General features: G+C 44.7%; 2 non-coding genes across 2 annotated transcripts; both read right to left on the bottom strand.

Moving 5' to 3' along the window:
* Positions 1 to 849: 849 nt before the first annotated feature.
* LOC136530251 (small nucleolar RNA R71) lies at positions 850 to 958 on the bottom strand. Its single transcript, XR_010777734.1, has one exon. It is a non-coding gene; the product is annotated as a small nucleolar RNA R71 (small nucleolar RNA).
* A 1,195-nt stretch (positions 959 to 2,153) lies between these two features.
* Positions 2,154 to 2,259, bottom strand: LOC136530062 (small nucleolar RNA R71). Its single transcript, XR_010777569.1, has one exon. It is a non-coding gene; the product is annotated as a small nucleolar RNA R71 (small nucleolar RNA).
* Between the last annotated feature and the right edge of the window lie 17,167 nt (positions 2,260 to 19,426).

The following is a 19,426-nucleotide window of genomic DNA, read 5'->3' on the forward strand; positions in this document are numbered from 1 at the left end:
ACCAACAAGTATCTCTAATATCATCAATCGGGATGACAACCTAGTAAAATTTGGAGATATAGGTTTATAATAGGTGTCTATTTAAAAACAAGTGACACATTAATAAATACCAACAAGCATTTATGGCGTTGTTGCTAGGGACTAGATTTAAAACTCTATTCTTAGTAGCGATGCTAAGAAATGTCAACAAGCATTTTTGACGCCGTTGTCGAGAAGGTAGCAAGGCAAAGGAAGTGTTGATAAACTTATACTTATTGACGTGATTGAAGATAACCATGGACCTCTGCTCAAATAGGCTTACCCTTGTTTTGTCTAGTTGTGTATATTATGTAGGATAATGTATGACCGGTTTAGACCTTTCAACAAACTACATTGAAGATCCAAATGCATTAATCAGAAGGACTAGAGCTAAACTCAAGAAAGTTCCAGCTTTAAAGTCGAAAAACAACCATATAAAGTGAAGCTTAACACCAGAATTTGAAGCTATGGCTAACAACACTCTCAATGAATTCTCTACTCCAACTACAGCCAACATCCATACTATACCAACCATCAATGTTGGAGACAATGGATTCAAGCTCAAGCTAGCTCTCATCAACATGGTGCAAGCAAACTAGTTTTGAGGTAAGGCACATGAAGATGCGAGTGCACATCTATAACACTTCCTGGAGATTTGTAGCAATTTCACCATCAAAGGAGTGACCCAAGATGGCATACTACTTCGCCTCTTCTCATTCTCACTCTTGGGGAAGGCAAAGCAATGGTTCTATGCCAACAAAGATAGAAATACTACATGGGATAACTGCTCCACTACCTTCCTAGCAAAGTTCTTTCCCACAGGCAAGACCAATGCTCTATATGGGAGAATCTCAAGCTTTCAGCAATAACATGATGAATCTATCTCTGAGACATGGGAACGCTTTCAAGATTACATTGCGGAATGTCCTCATCATGGGATGGAGAATTGGCTACTCATGCACACTTTCTACCATGGGTTGACCAACAGTACCTGTGAGACTATATATACATATCTTATCCTATGACTTACCCTTGTTATGAGTAGAATATTGGTTACAGATTACTTCTCCTTTAATAGTATAAGTTATCAATACATGTCCATGCTAGACCTTCCTTGTGGTAAACATATAAATAACATTACCTGGAATACTCTCGGGTAAAATGTTGTAATGGTATATTATCTGTGCGCTTGCAGATCCTTTTCATTCATATATTTATTTATTTTTACTAGTCACATAATTAATAAAAAACTGCTTAGTATTATTATAGTAGTAATGCTATGTAGAACCAACAAGTATCTCTAATATCATCAATAGGGATGACATCCTAGTAAAATTAGGAGATATAGGTTTATAATAAGTGTCTATTTAAAAACAAGTGACACGTTAATAAATACCAACAAGCATTTCTGGCGTTATTACTAGGGACTAGATTTAAAACTCTATTCTTAGTAGCGATGCTAAGAAATATCAACAAGCATTTTTGGTGCGGTTGTCGAGAAGGTAGCTAGGCAAAGGAAGTATTGATAAATTTATACTTATTGATGTGATCGAAGATAACCATTGACCTCTGCTCAAATAGGTTTACCCTTGTTTTGTCTAGTTGTGTATATTATGCAGGATAATGTATGACCGGTTTGGACCTTTCGACAAACTACGTTGAAGATCCAGATGCATTAATCAGAAGGACTAGAGCTAAACTCAAGAAAGTTCCAGCTTTAATGTCAGAAAACAACCATATAAGGTGAAGCTTAACACCAGAATTTGAAGCTATGGCTAATAGGACTCTTAATGAATTCTCTGCTCCAACTACAGCCAACATCCATACTGGACCAACCATCAATGTTGGAGACAATGGATTTGAGCTCAAGCTAGCTCTCGTCAACATGGTGCAAGCAAACTAGTTCTGTGGGAAGGCACATGAAGATGCGAGTGCACATCTCCAACACTTCCTGGAGATTTGTAGCAATTTCACCATCAAAGGAGTGACCCAAGATGGCATACTACTTTGCCTCTTCTCATTCTCACTCTTGGGGAAGGCAAAGCAATGGTTCTACGCCAACAAAGATAGAAATACTACATGGGATATCTGCTCCACTGCCTTCCTAGCAAAGTTCTTTCCCACAGGCAAGACCAATGCTCTACATGGGAGAATCTCAAGCTTTCAGCAATAACATGGTGAATCTATCTCTGAGACATGGGAACGCTTTCAAGATTACATTGCGAAATGTCATCATGGGATGGAGAATTGGCTACTCATGACACTTTCTACCATGGGTTGACCAATAGTACCCGTGAGACTATATATACATATCTTATCCTATGACTTACCTCTGCTATGAGTAGAATATTGGTTATGGTTTACTTCTCCTTTAATAGTATAAGTTATCAATACATGTCCATGCTAGACCTTCCTTGTGGTTAAAATATAAATAATGATACATGAAATACTCTCAGGTAAAATGCTGCAATGGTATATTATCTATGTGCTTGCAGATCCTTTTCATTCATATATTTATTTATTCTTACTAGTCACATAATTAATAAAGAACTGCTTAGTATTATTCTAGTAGTAATGCTATGTAGAACCAACAAGTATCTCTCATATCATCACTAGGTATGACAACCTAGTAAAATTAGGAGATATAGGTTTATAATAGGTGGCTATTTAAAAATAAGTGACACGTTAATAAATACCAACAAGCATTTCTGGTGCTGTTGCTAGGGACTAGATTTAAAACTCTATTCTTAGTAGCGACGGTAAGAAATGTCAATAGGGCTCATTCATAGGCATCTCTCTCTAGAGTAATGTGCTTCTCCCCAACATACCCTCTACCCACTAGCCTTCCCTCATGGCGAGAATTGGAGATGCCAATTGGATTGGTGGGGTCCATGTAACCGAGGCACCATTCGACCACCTCCTCAGTAGAATAGAACTATGCCATGCTTCCCTTAGGATGGACCCAACTCTTAGCATACCTATTCAGAGTGCTCATAAATCTCTCATACAGATACATGTGGTGGAGGAACATCGGTCCAAGATACCTGATCTCCTTAACCAAATGTACAATGAGATGGACGGATATGTCAAAGAAAGTAGGCGGAAAGTAAGCCTCAAGGAGACACATCACCTCAATCATGTTCTTTTCAAGATCTTCCAGTGATTGTTCATTATTGACCTTCTGAGAGATTGCATTAAAGAAGGAGCAGAGGCTCTTGATTGTTATTTAGGTTTTTTTCGAGCAATATGTTCCAGATACCGATTGCAAGCATCGTTGTGAGAATGACATCGCAATCATGAGCCTTCATGGGAAGCATCTTGTTTTCTCTTGCAGGCACAAGCTTTTGGATGTTGGCTACGTATCCAGAGGGAAGTTTAACACTACAAAAGAAGTTGCACAATTCCTACTTCTCTTCTCTAGTCAGGTTTATGGTAGATAGAGGTAGCTGGGCACTGGAACCATTAGGACGGAGCTTAGGCCTTATGTCCAATTCCTTTAGGTCAGCTCTTGCTTTTGCATTGTCCTTGGTTTTCCATTTGTCATTCGTGAGTGTCCCAAGCAAACTCCCACAGACATTCTTTTTCATGTGCATGAGATCGATGTTGTGGCGGACCGCTATGTCCTTCCAGTAAGGCAGTTCCCACAGGATTGACATTTTCTTCCACCTCTTCTTACCAGCACTCTTTGCTTTTGCACTGTGCTTTCGTTTTCCAAGGATGGTGCTCTCCGGTTCAACTTTAGGAGTGGTATCCTCTACCACCTAGTCATATACCTATTGCCCACTAAAATGCCTTGGTGTAGATCCTATCTCCCTAGTGCCATCAAAGTGACGTTTCATCTCCCAGTATGGATGAGACTTAGGAAGGAAACGTTAGTGCCTTGCATAGACCCTCTTCTTTGAGTTATTCAGCCAAATAGTCTTCGTGTCATCTAAGCAATGAAAGCAGTCTTTTTCTCCTTTGCTCTACCCAGACACGCTATGATGTCCTAGAATATCAGTGATAGTGGTGAAGAGAATGACACGTAGGTTGAAATGTTCTTTCCTAAACCCATCGTACACCCTGATACCCTCTTCTTTCCATAGTTCCTTGAAATCATCAATAAGTAGCCTTAGATACATGTCGATCTTAACACCTGGTTGACATGGACTAGATATTAGAACTGACATCATCATGTACCTCCTCTTGTTACATAGCCATGGGGGAAGGTTGTAGATAGTTAACAGCATGGGCCAGACACTGTGTGAGCAACTCATGTTACCAAATGGGTTCATGCCATTCATGCTGAGTGCAAACCGAAGATGTAATCATCAACCATCTGCTAGGTGCCATATGTAATCATCAACCGTCCACCCATCTGAGTGCTAGCTCAAAAGTCATGCATCCTTGGAGGTTGCAAGCAAATGTTTTAGGTGAGGAATTATAGGGAAGTACCAAGCAACCTTCCTATGAGCTCTACGGCATGTCTCCTCATCATCATCACCCTCAACAGTTCTTCGCTTGTAACAAGAGGTCCCACACTTGGGGCATTCAGTGAGGGCTGCATTGTCACCATGGAACAGGATGTAGTCATTCTTGCAAGCATGAATTTTCTTGAACTTCAATCCCATCAGACAAATAATCTTCTTGGCATTATATGTAGTCCTGGGTATTTGATTCCCCTTGGGAAATATATCTCTGAGCACTTCTAGCAATTCTCTAAAGCCCTTGTTAGTCTAGTGATGTGCTGCCTTCAGTTGAAGATGCTTTAGTAAAGTGGACAACTTTGTATACCTCTCATTGCAATTGGATAGAGTGGTGTCTTCATATCTTCCAACAGCTGCTTTAGCTTCTTGAACTCCAAACTAGTGTACTCATCAAAGCCAAAGGCATCACACACCATCTCCTCTAGATTCTCAACCATAGAGACAGGGCTAGTAGCAATCTCTACTACATCATCATCACATAGTTCCTCATTTCCAAAGGGTTCTTCCTCATTACCAAAGGGTGCTTCCTCATTACCACTAGCACATGCTTCACAAAGTCCTTCCTCACCATCTCGCTCATTGACACCTTCTTCTCCATGTTTGTTCCAACATCTGTAGTCATCCATGAATCCTTGAAGAATTAGGTGGGCATGGACTGACAACTAATTCGAGTATTGCTTCTCATTCTTATAGTCAACACATGGGCACAACTTAGATGACTTATGTCCATTCCTCATGTCCACCTCTGCAATAGCTAGGAAATATTTTAGTCCTTCCAAGTACTCATTACAAAAATGGTTCTAAATATACATCCAGTGGCCTTGATCCTCCATAGTTTACAAAAGAAGATTGAAAATGGAAGAATATAAGCAAATTTATCAATGCTTTAGTTATAAAAATCATATTATTTCGGTAAACTTAGTTCACATTGCAAGTTTCACACAAACAAATTCATCACAGTTTCACACAAGCTCATAAAAGTTATTTCTGAGCTCACCACTATTCACAGAGAAGCATACGCCAGAGAATAGGAGGCCAAAGAGCAAAGCATGCTAAGGACCAGGGAGGAGAGCTGAGCATGCCAGTGATCCCTTGCAGCTCGAGATGGTGAAGCACGATCGAAGCACGCCTAATTGAGTACACTGCAGAGAGGAATGAGTTAGAGTCAGACTCGAGCTCAACTACAACCATGGCAGTGCGGCGGACACAGATTGGCTGCGTGTTGGTGCTACGGCCGATACAACATGGTAGAGGTTAGTCGAAGGGCTCAGGCAGCATTAGCAGCTCACCGCGATGTCGATGCGCTACTTGGTTGAACTGGGGATGAGGCAGAGCTAGATGGCCGGCGGTGATGGCACGTGCAGCAACATGAACTAGTGGCAAGATCATTGTTCTGGCATGACCTGTGCGTTAGAGGTAAAAGAATGGAGCCGATGAGCATCACGAAGCTGCAGGAGAGCTAAAATAATAAATGGGATCACTAGAGGTGCGTCGGAACGAGCTGGCCATGATGAGCTACCAATGTGGCCATGGTGGCATGACCGCAGCAGCAACCGACGATGAAGGCGATAGCGGTGGCAAGAGGTGGCTATAGTGGTTCGAGGAGGACCACAAGAACTAGGTAGACCTAGGAGTGAGAGAAATTGGGAGAAGATGGAACAACGGCGATGAATTTCATCATCAAGCGATGTGGTGGTGCTCTGGTAGAGAAGAGGGAAAGAGGAGCGTCGGTGGCTTGAGCTTACCTACAGTTCGAGAAGGCGGCGCAGCCCTATGGCAGCCCACTGCCGCCCGCTGCAGTAGCGCGCCCCTCTAGCTACTGCCTACCTACGCACCGCGCCCCTCCAGCTACCGCCCGCCTACGCATCGCGCCTACGCCCATGGGAGCACCGCGCAACTCTGGCCATCGTCTACGTGCCTCAAAGCAGCAAGCCTGTGCCACGCGCGACAATAGCTGGCACCACCCGCATGAGAGGCCTACGACAACAGCCACTGCCCGCTGTGTTCCATACGCGCCAAGTACAGAGGCCACTCCCTCTGCCCGTTAGCACATGCCAATGGCTAAGTACGCATGCAAAGTACTACAGACATGTGTTATTAACATGCATTTGTGGCAAGGTTGGACCAAATTAAATATATATCCGCCTCCATCTCCCTCTATCTCTGCCTCACTCTGTCTACCTCACTTCTTCTCATAGTCTTCCTCAGCCGCCGCCGTCACCAAGCTCTATGTTCCTTCTCCTAGCTTGAGACACGATGTCTCATTTCACAGAGTTGTCTAGAGGTTGACAGGCGAGGAGTAGGCTTCAAGGTGCCCGTAGTGCCTGCATTGGCTCCGAGCACGGCGTCATTCCAGATCTAGTTGGTGAGCTCAGCGGGTTCCCATTGATCCCTTGCCCGGATTGCGATTTTGCTCGGGTGGTGGAGGGGCGGACCAAGAAGGATGGTGACAACCATGTCTGACTCTACTTCAAGTGTGCTAGGAATGGGGTGAGTTCTTTGTAGTGTTATCCCCCTAATTTGCATAGTTAGGGTTCTAATTTGTGGCTATTTATAGTTTCCTAAGCTATGTGGTTACTATCGATTCAAAAAGGAGTACTTCTAGTAGTTGAAGGATAGTGGCATCATAATTGTTTGCCCTTTAAATTGGGCAGAGCTGCTGGATGAAGAGGTTCAGTGGACAGTCCAAATGGTGACACCAAGAAGTAAAACTTGGAGCAGAAGCTAGAGAATTTGAAGTGGAAGATGAACATGTTTATTGTGTGTGTTGTCTATGTTGTCCTAGGATGTGTTCTGATGTATGATGTAATGAAGTAATCCCCAATGCATTGATTGAATGAATGAAACTTGATGTTCAATGCAACTAGATTAATGAATGAATGGATGGATGGAATTTGGTGTCCAAATTTGTTATGTGTAGATGTTGAATGCAACTGAAATGATGAGTGAACATAGTGACAATGCAACAGAAATTTGTCCAAATTTGCTGTCACTTGTGAATGTGGAGGCTAGAATGTTTTATTCCTTAATTGATCTAATTAAATCAGATTGCAATAGGAATTAATGAGCCAACAATTATGCTATAGACACATGTTTGGAAAATGTGTCTGTAGTAAATCCAAGAACGAAATTGGGGACAGCCTAGGGAACTACAGATGCATTTACGTGGTTTACATGGTTCACACCGCTACAACATTCACCATTCCCACGACCACATGGAAACTTCAAGAGACACGCTCATAAAATCCCACCTCTCCACCTTGCATTGTTGCCCACCTTCATTCAAGAAACTCGAGAACTCCCTAGTGATCCACTTCTCTCCAACGCGCTCAGCTCTCTACCTTCACGTCGCTCCCACCGACCACCACCAACGCTACCGCCATGGAGAAGCTTCTACTAGAATTGGTTGCTGAGGTTGCAAGCCACGTCGCCAAGGCCACAGCGGATCCTATGGAGGACCTTGCCAGCCTCTGGCCATCGTGTTCACAGATGCGAAGGGCGTGTGGCGACGCCTACGTGGGACAGAGCATACCACTAGAGCCGGTGTTGTAGCCTGTGGGCTGGGACCCCTTCTACTCACACGAGTATCGTGTGAACCTCATCACCAGGCTCGCCAGCATTGGCCACCCAAAGGCCTGCTTCAAAGCTGGGATGTTTATTATCTTCATGGAAGATCGCAACACCGTCACGCCATGGCTCGATATGCTGGAGCGTGCTGCTGAGTTAGGGCATGAACTGGCTATGTATGTTCTCTCTCTTGTGCTCCACAGGTCCAACAGTGGTGTCACCAACGACGCCACTGCCCAACGGTTGTTGCGGAAGGTCAAATGTGATGAAGCGGACCCGGTGGCGAAGAATGCGGTGTGGAAGAACAAGAACTATGCATGGCACTGCCAATAGGCAAGGGTGGTGTTACAGGATGACTTGGTGGTGCCACACCGTGCAGCGAGGCCTGATCTACCTCCTCTGGCCCATCCGGTGCCTCGCCAGGACGGGCATCAGTGTCGAGGCAGAGGCTACGGTGATATCACCAGATGGGTAGCATGGGAGCAGTGGGCCCTATTCTTTCAGCAAGGATTGTAGGATCCTCAATGAGTGTTGTAGGTTCTTCCTTGATTGCCAGTGGGCATGAGTGTTGATATGTATACATATCTAGATGACATGATCGAAACTTTTGCTTTGGGTGATGGTTGATGTTTGATCCTGAGCAAACAGTGAAGAAAACTAAGATGTTTTAGTTGTAATTCATGTTATATTTCTATTTGTGATGGTGTTTGTGATGTTCCACACTACTCTATTGAGCCGCCACTACAAATAGATGCCAAATTTTAAAAATTAACTACTAAAATTTGAATTTTTCAAACGACCTCTGATGGAGAAAGAACCAAAATAAAAGTTGTAGATCTCGAAAAGCCATGAAACTTTGTAGTTGATAACTTTTTCATTTGAAATTACCTTGTCATGGAAAACTAAGTTTAAATTTCCAAAAATTTGAAATTTAAATTTTTTAAATGACCTCGGATGGAGAAACTACCAGAATAAAAGTTGTAGATCTCTAAAAGTTACGAAACTTTGTATTTGACAACTTTTTGATTGGAAATCATCTTTTCAACCAAACTAAGCATTCATCCACAAAAGATTTCCTGTTAGAGATGCGTGTTGTAAAAATGCGTCTGTAGTAGTAAAATAAAAGGCCAAAAATTTGTACCCCTGCAGGGATCGATCCCGAGACCTTTAGGCCCACAACCCCATGAGTTAACCATTGCGCTATGTTCGTAAGTTCAAATGGGAAGAGGTGTTTATTTTTTAAAAGGTTTCCAATACATTAAAATAGGCTGGCGGTGGGGCCGTCCTGTCAGGGTCCTATTTCAGACCCGTGTTATTAACAATCATCTATAGTAAGGCAATTGAGGAATCGGCCACAGCCGTCCACATCTGAAGGGTGTCCCTTCACCACTCCAACAGAGAGAGGAGTGGCAGTTCAAAGCATTGGAACTGCCACTCCTTCACTGGTATTCACTTTGGCCTCTCGTCTCTCCACTCCTCTCTCCCCTTCCTCGCCACGAATGCAGCCACCTCCACTCCTCTCGCCTCCCTGGCCCACCACCGTAGCCATACCCGTAGCCGCTGCCGTCGAAGATGATGAGGCCAGAGAGGCAGCACAGCCTGAGGGACCAGAAGACGGGGAGGTTCGTTTGTCGTTCCTTGTCCTCAACAGCGGTGAAGGAGGAGGTGAGCCCCTACCGGGGTTCAAGAAGATGCTGTCCTTCAAGAAGAAGGACGTCCTGGCTATCCCACTAGGGTTGAAGAAGAAGGCCATTGTCATCACTAGGAAGGAGAAGCACCTGACGACATTGATGATGGAGAAACAACTGGTAGTGGCGAGGAGGAAGAAGAAGAAGGACTTGCCCGCCTCATCCTCTCCTGTGAAGAAGAAGGCTAGGCAAGACATGCCCTCTCCCTCGGCCGCGGCACCCTTGTCCTTGGTAGCGGCATCGAGGACAGCGGTCAAGAAGCCGGTGGTGGTGCTCGCGGTGGACTCAAATAGCGACGAGGAAGGAGAACCCATGGAGGCGAGGAGGAAGGAGAGGAAGGCCACACAAGCAGTGGTGGCGGCGGTGCCTTCTTCCTCGGCCATGGCGCCAAGGGCAGCGGCCACCAAGATGTGCGACCACTACTTCGATGGAGGAGCCAGGACGTGCCATTTATGGCTCCACGGCGGTGTCAACTGCGGTGAAGTCGGTAGTTCAAGCTCCACCCATGGGCAGGTAATGCACCCTCTTTAGATTACAACTGCTTATATGTAGGTTTTCTTTCTTAATTTCATGATAGTTTTGTTGTAGCCTCTGAATTGGATGAGTTTGTTGCTAAAATAATTTGGCTCTTGCCATTCTCTCATCCTAGACCCAGATGGAGCAGAGAAAACAACTTAGTGTGGAATAAATGCAGATGCAACTCAAGTTTTTATACAAGCAATGTAAACTGTCATATATTGTATTTTGGAGCAGCATTGTGATTTGAGTAGATTGCTTTATCTAGATGTTTATCATAGATCAATGATTTTAATCTTGTGAATAATTTTGATGGTGCCACTTCAATATTTCAGCATTGTGATTTCAGTAGATTGGGTTTCATCTCTTTGGGGCAGCTCTAAGTCTTTATGTGCATTGTTAGCAGCAGCTAGATGTTTTATTTTTCTAATTTGCTATGATTCTGATGTTCACAAGGTCATGGACTTTGTAGCCTATAATTGATTTTATGAAACTTATATGATTTTGATTTGTATGCTAGATAATGAAACTTATATGAATGCAAATGAAAGTTATATGTAGGTTTTTTTGTCACAGTATCTAGATTTATGCTGGATTTTCATATATGTTCCTATAACTATTTCTATGCATATAGGTTCGATCTTATCAGCTCCCTCTAAGTACCATGCACGAGGCCCTGCAGGCAATGGTTCGGAAACCCATCATGAAGAGCATAGGAGGTCTTTCAGCAGAGTGTTGATGAACTCAAGAAAGAGAAGGCCGAGAACGAAGAGAAGGAGAAGCGTCTCAAGAAGAACCTGGATGACCTTGGTGACCACCTGGCGTCCGTGGTTTAGAATGTGCATGACCTCCCGAGCAAGTTGCAGGGTGCCATGCCTCCACCACCAGCGAACAACTAATGATGATGTGATATTGTGTTAACTTTTGCTGATGAAACTATGTGAATGTAAACTCTGTGATGACGTACTTTTGGTGATGATGTAATTACTATGATGGAGTAGTAAAACGCTATCACATACTTTGGCTATAAATGCATCTATCTATATATTATTACATATATATTGTTGCTGGTTTTGCAATGGCTAGAGTGAAAATGGAAGAATATAAGCAAATTCATCGATGCTTTAGTAATAAAAATCACATTTTTTAGTAGACTTAGTTCACATTGCAAGTTTCACACAAGCAACTTCATCACAGTTTCACACAAGCTCACCACTATTCACAGAGTATCACACGCCAAAGAACAGAAGGCTGAAGATGAGAGCAGGGAGGACTAGGGAGGAGAGCTGAGCATGTCGATGATCCCTTGCAGCTCGAGATGGTGAAGGACGGTTGGAGCACACCTGATCGAGTACACTCTAGAGAGGAACGAGTTAGAGTCAGGCTCAAGCTCGACCATAGCCATGGCGGTGCGACAGACACAGAACGGCGGCACGGTGGTGCTCTGGCAGATACAACACGGTATAGGTTAGTCTAAGGGCTCAGGCAGCATCAGCAGCTCACCGCGATGTCGATGCACTGCTTGGTTGAACTTGGGACGAGGTAGAGCTAGCTAGCCGCCAGTGATGGCACGTGTGGCGGCGCGAACTGGTGGCGAGGTCACCGTTCCGTTGTGACCTACGCGGTAGAGGTAAAAGAATGGAGCTGATGAGCATCAAGGAGTTGCAGGAGACCTAAAATAATAAATGGGATCACTAGAGGAGCGCTAGAACAAGCTGGCCACGGCGAGCTACCCATGGCAGCCATGGTGGCATGGCCACGGTGGCAACCGACGCTGAAGGCGATTGTGGCGGTGAGAGGTGGCTGCAGCGGTTCGAGGAGGACCGCAAGAACTAGGCGGAGCTGGGAGCGTAGGAAATTGAGAGAAGATGGAACAACGACAACGAATTTCGTCGTCGAGCGGTGCGGCGGTGCTCTGGCAGAGAAGAGGGCAAGAGAGGAGAGCCGGCGGCTCGAGCTTGAGACTTGCTCACCTACGCCAGGCCGCCTACGCAACGTGGCCCTAAGGCCACCCACTGCCACCCGCAGCAACAGCGAGCCCCTCCAGCCTGTCGCCCGCCCCAGCAACGTGCCCCACCGGCTGCCACGTGCCCATCCTTCCGCCGCCCGCCTGCACGCCGCACATCCGCCCACCGCCCGCCTGCGCGCATGGAGCGCAAGTCCGCCTGCCGCCCGCCTACGGTCGCGCTGTGTAACTCTGGCCCGTGCTCCTCAAAGCCACGCAAGAGTCACTGCTCGCACTAAGTACCTTCCTCTGCGCGTTAGCACGTGCCAACGGCTAAGTACATAGGCCAAGTACTACAGACACGCGTATGGAACACCCGTCTACCACAAAGTATAGACGCGTATAGAGCAGGACGTGTCTGCTACAAGTAGGATTACTCAAGACGCGTGTTGGAAAACATGCGTCTGCAACAACAAAAGCGTATGCAATAAGAGATCTTACTACATACGCGTGTCACGTATGCGCGTCCGTAGAGTTTGATCCCGTTATTCGAGACTCGGAAATCACAACATGTGGCTGTAATAACTGCTGAAGATACAAACGTGTTTTATATACACGCGTCTGTAGATTTAGCTCAGACGTATTTAACCAACACACGTCTACAGTAAGCTCTTATTACAAACGCGTGTTGACCTCGCCAGACTAACGACCCCCCACCGGTGACTTACTAGGAAGGCTTGTTTGTAGCTGTACTATAGCAGACGCGGTTTACTGGTTATGTCTGTAATGAGGTGGTGGATATGTGGCTTTCTTACATAGTGGTCAGTGAGACCATGACTTCCTGAGATATTCCTGTGACAAAATGGCTCACTGGCTACCCTTGGCTTCTCGGAAATGGATAGATATACGTGATTCTTGAATACTTTACTAGTTGATGATATAATAATATGTGATCTGTGCGCTCATCGTTTGGATATGATTGTTAAATTGTCTTCGGCTACTTTGACTTGACTTCAGCTCATGGACCAACTTGACGGCCACACCCTCGTTGGACAAGGAAATATTAAAGGAGTGTCATTTGCATTAATATATATCTGTTATAAAGCTAATCCCCATTAGAAGTCTATCTCAACATCAAGCCATACATGTTATCCCCACTAACTATCCATGTCATTTCCACTAATAACCATGCATCCCACTAATTTTCAACCTCTTAATTCAAGCTATCTATATCATCTCCGCTTAATTTTATTCTAAATAATTCGAGCTTTTCATATCATCTTCAGTTAATTTTATTTTACATGCTTCGCAATCCCCGTAGCAACGCACAGGGTATCTTCTAATTAATTGTATTTGTCTTGCACGTCACTCTTGGCAGCGACATCCACAAATGGACTCGTTGACAGAGGAAAACTAATGCTTAATAACTTTATTTGGGCTGGCCTGTGAATCCTTGACACATGATTCAGGCCCATGGGCTGACCGTTTTGCTGGACCGGTGTAGGAAGAAACGTCGACTTATCAGTCCGTTCAGCAGCACATAACTATTTCAGTCTTCAGTCTCAGTACACAATCCGTGACTACATACAGTTTTCAACTAACGAACAAAAGAGGAGTTCACTTTCCCTGTCTTTGCGGGCTGACAACTGAGATGAAATGCGCTACGTCTTAACATGACATCTAGAAAGGAAAACTGATCTGTCAGTGTCTGTATATTCCTAGCTTGAGATCAGCGAAGTTATGATACAAAAACTACTCTACACTATACATGATTTGATGGACGAAAATGTTCTAGGAGGTACTCAATCATGGAAAATGGAATCTCAAAGGAACCACATATATCTAAGCACCATGCATCTATAATGGAATTCTTTAGTGTGTACTGCTTGGTTTTTCTCTTAAGTTTTCCTCTCAAACCTGGCACTCCTATCGCGTATGATTACATATAATTACCTACCTGTGACCTCTCACAGCATAAATGACCATATAAAATCAAAGGGTAATCATATGCAATCAAGAACAATCATCATTGCTATAACTGATAAGTGATCCTGATTCGTGACAGTCATATATGTATATGCAATCATTTACCTAATAATTACGTATTAATAATATGGAGAATTGAACCATTAATTAATATATGCCTGCATGCCAGTATGGTACTTATGTGATAAAAAAAGTACACTCCTAATTAAACAAAAAGCAGAAAAGGAGACATTTATCCATCAATCATTGTCTTCCCTAAGTGTACTCACCTACACTTCAAACATAGGCTAGCTACAATACTTTGGGCAACATCATCAAATCGATAAATTAATTAAGCTGGAGTGAACAATACTCAAAACTTACTGTGTACTCAATATAATTACCACCCCAAGCTTATGTAGTAACAGAAGGGACAGATGCGTGCTGCATCGATCCTACCAACAAATTAGCTACATCTACCAAACAATCAAGAGTATGGTGCTTAGCTTTGTCCTCAAGATAGCATCCATGACAAGGCTCTATAGTAAAACCCTAGCTGCCTGACTACGAGGTGCATGGGCAGGTATAATCCATTGTTGGCAGCTCAGATACCTAGGAGCAAGCGCGAATCTATCAAGGCACGACAACGATGCTTATGCAACAAGCATGGTTCTAGTTGCCCTGTTTCCTAGCTGTAGAGATTGATCGGAGCCATGGATGTGTCATAGAGGCTCCCTCCTGCTGGTTCGTTGACAGGGAAGGAATCATGCAGGTTGTCATGAAGCGTGAGAGTTGGCGCTGAGAGAACCCGCAGATGCATGCGGTGCAATAGTGCGACAATACTAGGGTCTAACCTATGGCGCGATGCTTAGCTGCCCCTTTGTTTAATGCGCATGGATATTTATACACGAACTGGAACGAAGCAATATTGTGAGCTTTGATCATCTCGACGTCGCATATCGTACCAAAACAAATTTGTATCAATACAGTGCTACATTCAACCGTAATATATGAAATTAAGTGTTTCTATGTCATGAATCCGCAAATTAGAGTTCTGTAGTTGATTTCGTTTTCGACTTTCTTACTTGTCTAACTGTCATGTGACAAAAAAATGGTTGTCTATGTTATCAATCAAAAGAACTAATGGCTGATTTCATACCGCAATAATGAAAGTCAGAAAGTCGTATCATTGAAATGTTGGTTTCTGAGAAAGATTAAGGGCGTGTTTGGGATGGCAGTCCTTGACCACGCACTGTGGTATGGGTACCGCGACCGCCAACCTATGGCACGGAAACATAGAGGAGCTAGTTGAGACAGGAGACAGTGGCCTGTCAGCCTACCCTAAAAGAAACATGGAGAAGGCCAGCTGAAGTAGTGCTCAAAATCAACTTTGATGCAGCTGTTCAGATTGCTTTACGATTGGGAGGTTGAAGCTTTGTCATTCGGGATAGTTCAGGCGATGTGGTGAAAGCAGGCTATGGTCACCTAGGTAATGTGTTAGAGGTCTTCCATTCAGAATTATTGGCATGTCAGCAAGCCCTGAACGCTGCTGCAGATTTGGGGATTAAAATTGTTTTTTTTAGCATAGGGATTAGAATCGTTGAGTTGGAATCGGTCTTCATGGCGGTGGTACAAGCAATGACAACATCAGCTTTCGATCTTAGTGCTGCAAGTGACTAATATGGGAGACGAAAGATCTGGTGGCTTCAAATTTCCACAGGATAAACTTTGCTTACATTCCTAGATGTTGTAACTCTCTGTGGCGCATGAATTGGCAACCAAGGGGTTTGTAATAGGTCTGTGTACTGATCACTTAGGTGAAAGTATTCCAAGTTGTATAAGTCACCTGTTACCCAATGTATTAGCATCAGTTCCTGGGTAATGGAATGAAAATTTAGTTTGCAGTTTGAGCTGCAATTTTAGCTGTGAGGTACGGCACAGGTCGCTGCGTCCGGTGTAGTGTAGGGCTTCAGGCTTTAACTCCATCTCACGATGATCAGTCTTTCAGTGACTGGTGGATTTCGTCGAGAAGGCTCATCGAGAAAGGTGGTTGTAAGCCGTTTGATTGCTGCGGGCTCATCACCTTGTGGAATGTGGATGATCTGGTGTGAATGCAACGACCATACTTCAACAGGCGCACGTTAACAGTGCCTGATTTGACGCTAACGGTTTTTGAGGACGACCGACGCGGCATGCAGTGCAGACCTGGACCAAGGCTGGGTTCAGTAAACTGTCGCTCTTTGTTCAGTTTCAGAGCTGAGTTCGTTTTAAGCTCATGGTCGCCTATATGTTATGGCTCGTTTGTCCAACTCTTGTAGGTTGTTACTTGTACTCTTGTCCCTTAACGAAATACAAATGCTGCTCAGGCATGTTCTGAAAAAATAGATTGGGGTTTCAAGTTACGGGGCTATTTTGCTGAGTTCCTTAGAGAGCATTGCCATTTAGTTTCTTTCAGAAAAGAATAAAATCAAAATGATTCAAGAATTAAGGATGGCCCACAAAACCCTGACATGCGATCCTTGGCTCTTGACCACAACAGTTTATTTACTCTTTGCAGGTTGCTGAAATTCCACGGTCAAACTAAGAACTAGCTGCCAATAAGCAAAACAATCATCGATTATATTGCGGTCATGCACTCATATAAAAAGATGATATGGCTCTGCATGCACGCGTGTGAGACTGAACAACTATGGAAAAATATCGATGCAGACTGATCACACGAGTGGAGTAGGTGGAGAGAATTAGGGAAAAGGAATTGTTGGCATGATCCAAAGAAGAATCATGTTTGTCTCTTTACGCCTGACCACACGTGTCATCCGCTAACACTACTACTGCAATGGTTTCGATAAAAACATCCTTTGCGCCTACATGTCCGGACGGACGCCCGCAGCTGCGGTCCATTTTCACGCTCCTGTTTCACACAACCAAAAGGGGGCCTGCGCTGCCCGGACATCACCCGCCCGTGCCTGCGTTTCGCGCACCCATATGGGGGCTCACGCTGCCCGGACGTCGCCCGCGTGGGGACTGCTCGCACCCCCTCCGTTTTCCACACGCATCCCATGTGCAGCACCCGATATCTACTTTTAAAACATCTAGATGAAACAATTACAACATACAAAAGAAGACAGATAAAACACTTGAAACATACGTCTAAAATACTTGCAAAAACACCTAAAACACTTGAAAACCATTACAAACATACGCAACATCCATATAAAGCACTTGCAACATACGTGTGAAATTTGTGCAACATCCAGATAAATACACTTGCGACGTACGTCTGAAAAACAGATGAAACATTTGGAACAGACACTTGCAACATACGTGTACAACCATTGCAAATATGCAATATCCCGATCTACTTTTGCAACATTCGTATGAAATATTTACAACATACCTCTGAAACATCTGAAACACTTGAAACAAACGCTTATAACATACACTTTCAGCCCAACATCTCCTTACTGCTTGGGAGAATGGAGGCTCATCGGCATGTGGAGTTCACCGAAGGCAGCGGCCCGACGGCGGCGGCTTCGTGACTCGGTTGGGAGGTAGCGGTAGCCACACGACTAGGAGAGGGCAGCCGTGTGCCGTGCCTGGCAGGGCTGGCAGCTGAATGCCGCGACTCTAAGCATGGCTACGCGCTGCACCTGGCAGGGCCAGCAGCCAAACGATGCGCCTTGGAAGCGGCAGGCTGCGCCGTTCCGTGCCTAGGGAATTAGCATTTACTACAGAAAACTAATGGTCTGTGAGTTATCTTTAGTGACTCATCATCCATCGATAAATATAATTTTTAGCATAAGATGTAACGGTGATGTGGTGTTGTGGTGTAGTGGTGGAGGACGATGCGGGTGCCTCGCGCTTGGTCCTTGCGGTGGTCGTTGTTGTAAGGAAAATAGACCCAAGGCCTATTTACTTTAGATTTTGGTGTTTGATGTCCTACACAATCAAATTGGACTAATGAATTTTCAAGTGATCGTTTTGTACTTCAATAGGGTGCAAGACGTAACTTGGACGAATGCAACATGATGATCCGATGATCAACACCTCAAGAAAGACATGTGAAGATGCATAGAAGACATACAAGGTCTAGCAAAGTCCAAGCACAAAGATTGGAACCAAGCTGGATGCAAGATCGCGAAGAAACAAGCTCGGTAGCTATGACCAGACGCTGAACAGCAGTGACCGAACGCTGAGTACAGCTGTGACCGAACGCTGAACAGACAGGTGACTAGACATTGAGTGCAGCTGTGACCGGACGCTGAACAGACAGGACGACCGGACGCTGAGTGAAGCAGTGACCAGACGCACCTGTGACACTGTTCATCATCATGACAGTGTTTTCAGTGTGACCGGACACAGCAGACTGGACGACCGGACGCACAAAGTGCAGCGTCTGATCATTTCCAGAGAGATTCTAGAGCGGCGCTAGCGTGACTAGACGCGTCCAGTCAATGATGACCAAACTCAGCCTAGAGTCCGATCAACACGCGCGCTCCAACAGTCGGGACGACCGGACGCGTCCAGTCAAGACGTGATCAGCGTTCGGTCATAGAAGAAAAGCGGGTTTTGTCCCCAACGACTACTTTCTCAGTGGGGCTTATAAATAGACCCCCCCAATCGACTATTTGAGTATAGTGGAGCTGAGAAAACATATCAAGGGCATTGATACACCATTTTAGTGATCTTAACTTGCATAGTGCTTAGTGATTCATTAGGTGATTAGCGTAGGTACTTTATAAAGTGCTTAGGTTAATTAGACCACCGCTTATGCGCTTGCTCTAGGTTTAGAAGTAGTGTTTAATGAGGTTTGCATACCTCTTACCACTCGATGCTTGTGCACTCCATTGTTGTACATCAGAGGGGCTTTTAGTCTTACAAGATCACACCAATCACGTTTGTGGTGTGACTGTCACCGTATACCGAAGGAAACAAGGCCCACGGCGGTTCGGCCGAAAGCTTGATAGTGAAGACGGCGGGGAGCGGTCTGGGAGAGGCTTGCTGGAAAGCACACCGGAGACCTACTTACGCGTGGGGAAGGCCCGAGGCTATCCATAGAGTTACCCAACTGGGATCTTGGCCCTTGCGAGGGATTCCATACGAGGGGCTCCAACGAGGACTAGGGAGAAGCTTACGCGCTTCTCGATACCTCAGTAAAAATACTGGAGTCATCGATGGGAGTTTGCATATCTCTACCTTACTCTTAAGCTTCCGCATTTACATAGTTTGCATAACTCATTTTGCGGTAGAGATAGCAACAC

This window comes from Miscanthus floridulus, chromosome 19 (genome assembly GCF_019320115.1).
Source record: "Miscanthus floridulus cultivar M001 chromosome 19, ASM1932011v1, whole genome shotgun sequence".
NCBI lineage: Eukaryota > Viridiplantae > Streptophyta > Magnoliopsida > Poales > Poaceae > Miscanthus > Miscanthus floridulus.